The sequence below is a fragment of the Lampetra planeri genome, chromosome 49 (assembly GCF_965212315.1).
Source record: "Lampetra planeri chromosome 49, kcLamPlan1.2.h2, whole genome shotgun sequence".
NCBI lineage: Eukaryota > Metazoa > Chordata > Hyperoartia > Petromyzontiformes > Petromyzontidae > Lampetra > Lampetra planeri.
Genome location: NC_136155.1, coordinates 5,930,627 through 5,933,937, shown reverse-complemented (window position 1 = coordinate 5,933,937; position 3,311 = coordinate 5,930,627).

Below are 3,311 nucleotides of genomic sequence, written 5' to 3'. Positions count from 1 at the left end.
TTTCCGCCTTATTGGCGCTTTGGACGATGAGGACGTGGAAGGTGCGTGCTCGATCACAGACGGCGGGGCCAGCGGTGAGGATGACTCTGTAGGTGCTGCTGCAGGCGATGATGATGATGATCCCGCTGCAGCCGCCGACGCTAGGAGGGATGATGAGGATGCGGATGCCCGAGGGAGCCGCAAAGCCGCCTCGCCGCCCGTCTCTTCATCGGACCTCAGCGAGTACCTACGCAAGCTGGGGGGGGTGGAAGAACACACGTTCGTGATGACACATGGGCGCAGTCAGAGTAATTTGCTCTGCACGCCACAGCGACACGCGCTGCTCTCGATGGAAGGCGACACGTGTCCCGCCGTTAGGGCTTCGGAACGAGTCGGAGGTCGGTTTCGGTGGATAGAAACTCAAGGGCAGCGGCAAGAAACTAGATGTTGTCTGTGCGCACTTGAAGGCATAAACCACCCACATCCCCTATGGACACACAGTGGGTGTTAGTATCGCCATCATGGTATTTAATACTGCTGATCACAGCAGAGCCCTACGCACCATCATCGAACGGCCCGCCGTGAGATTGGAGACGACCACGGGGAAGGCACCGATTGACGTGGACTAAGTGCGATTGAGGCTGATCTTCCACCAGTGTGTACAACATTCTCTGGCGCGTGTCGTGACGGGTACTCCAAGATCCAACCGTGTCCGTCCAGTGCTCGCCGAGCGACATTGGCTTCCGGTGGCTGAACGAATACATCGTGAAGTCGCACTCAATATTCACACAGTGCTTGCCACAAATGAACCACAATACCTTGCTGATGTCGTCAAGGAGCATAAACAATCACGCGAACTCCGGTCATCCTCGCAGCGACTTTTGGCTAGCCATCGAACAAAAACGGTCAGATGCACTTTTGCGGCCGTCTGGAATGCTCTTCCTTCCGATATTCGGAAGCCACTGGAGCTACGCGATTTCCCATCATTTAGTTTGAAAACTAATTTCTTTACAACTGATTTTTGTGTTTTCGTTTGTTGTCCTTCCCCCGCACCTCCTATTAGCGCGGCTGGCTACGTACGGTGCGAAAGAAGTTCAACGTACAGACGTACATACCATGGCCTTGGCCTGCACTCAGCACTGTGGCGAGCGCTGGGTAGGGTCGCCTGGCAGGGTCTCGTGGGGTCCCCTACGCCCCAAGGGGGTTTGCGCCCGATGACGACGATGATGTCCGCTCATCTTTTGTCCACATTTTCAAAACCAGCGCGTTATTCCTCACTCAACATTTCATGTAACGCTCCGAGGCTGACTGAGAGTAGGGAATGTCGGCGTAAGGCACTAACACTAGAGTATGAGTGATGCCGACCCTTAATAATCTAATTGTACACAATATTTACTTTAATCCTATCAACAGATGCATAACCGAAAAAATATTTGAAAATAATGGCAAAATAATTCCCACAACAACGGTCTGGACTGTTCCGACTAAAATTTAGCAATTGCTATGATTCTTTATCTCGCTGGGGAAGCAAGTTAACTTGGCTCTGAGCCAGGGGTGTTCTAATGGACTCAAGAGACCATTAAAAGGCATGGCCTGATGTTGTTGTTCTTTGGGAAAAATAACGACACCGGCACGGGTGCTTGTGTGCAGAGGTAGATAACAAGGGCCCGAAAAACGCGACGCAGCAGCGCGGGTCCATTTCCCAAGTACCAATTAACATGCGATATTTTGTTTTAAATGTGATCACAGCAGTACGTTCACAAAGAAAAAAACAACATGTTTATCACATTGACGTCCTTCTTGTCGCTGTTAAGAAGAGACCAGCAGGTCCTTAGATCACCCCGTCACAGTTTCTAGGGCTACGATGCTGCCAGTCGTCGTTTCCAATTAACACGCCTCTGCCAAAAAATGGGACGCGCTCAATGGGATGGCTTTTTAAAAACGCGTTCTATCGTCGCGATCTATTTTGCAATGGAGCAGCATGCTCCCCGCTCTCACTCCGACGAGTGCTTCTTCTCCTAGCCGCTACGATTGCCACTCCTTGACCTCCTCGCATTTACACTTCATCTTCGACCCGCTGTGCAAGCAACCCCCTCTTTGTCCAGCTCCTTTCCCTGTTCCCATGGGCAATTGTTAGGTCTATTCTCTGACCTAATCTGTATTGGGGGCACGACAGGCTGCCGAGGGTCCGACCCACAATGTCAGTTTTGTTGACCAGTTTACGAGAGTTCTTTGGGCATGCTCGATATTGCTGCCTGATCATGCCCGGCTTTTTAAATCCCTCCCCATCATCTCTACGTTCTTGTAAACTGTTGCTCGAATCTATAAATGTATTGACTCCATAAGAGAGTTTTTTTGGGGGTTGTATCGCCTAAATATCAATGTGTCGTTAAACACAACACTGCTCGACACAGACAATTAGTAAGGTTTCTCGTGTAAAAAAATATAAATTCGTTACTAGTACAGCACACCGGTGTGTGTTGGAGAGTAAACCCACAACATGTACAATTCAAGTACTCTACAACACACCAGTGTGCTGTACGAGTGACGAATTGGCATGTTGTGTTTACGTGACAAACCTTACTAATTGGCTGTGTCGGGCGGTGACGGGTTTAACGACACATTTACATTTACGTGATCCAACCCCAAAAAAACACCTCGACTATGGATAGTATTGGTCGAGAAAGCCTACGTGTTATAATATATTGACTTTTCGAGTCAAAGTTATTTTCCTGCTCAAATGGCTCTCAAGACGGTGCTCACCTCCCGTTCACATTCTTGAGCCAGTGGTGGAAATGCCACGTTCCACAGGAAAACGAAGATTGACGTCCCCGCAAAGTGATACTTATTTTAAAGGCCTAGGAGGGATGATGAGCTGAGTCAACCCCCTTATCAGGATTTGGAACTGACAACCTTCCGATCGGGAGCCACTCTCTTTACTCCAGCGGTTATACCTTCCGTAGCGCTGTTTGTTGCAGACCGCTGCACATGTTGGGTTTTTGGGCCCTGTGCTCAGCAACTGTGATTGAAGCAATGAGAATGAGAGATGAGTGGAGCTAGATTCGTGGCAATTCCTATTGTGAAATGTAAAACTTAAAACTTTCGTGACTGCAGGAATTCATATTCTTGATTCTCTCCGTAAAGTCACGTAGATAGAAAATGAAAAAGAAAATAACAAAAATAATATAAACAGTTTGCCTTTGGAGGCTAACCCCCCCCCCTTTCCTGATGACGACCGCTTGTGTTGCGATCGAAATTTCGTGGGGTTTTTCTTTCTTTCTATCTACGTGACTTTACCGAAAGAACCACGACTATGTTAAACCAGTGCTACG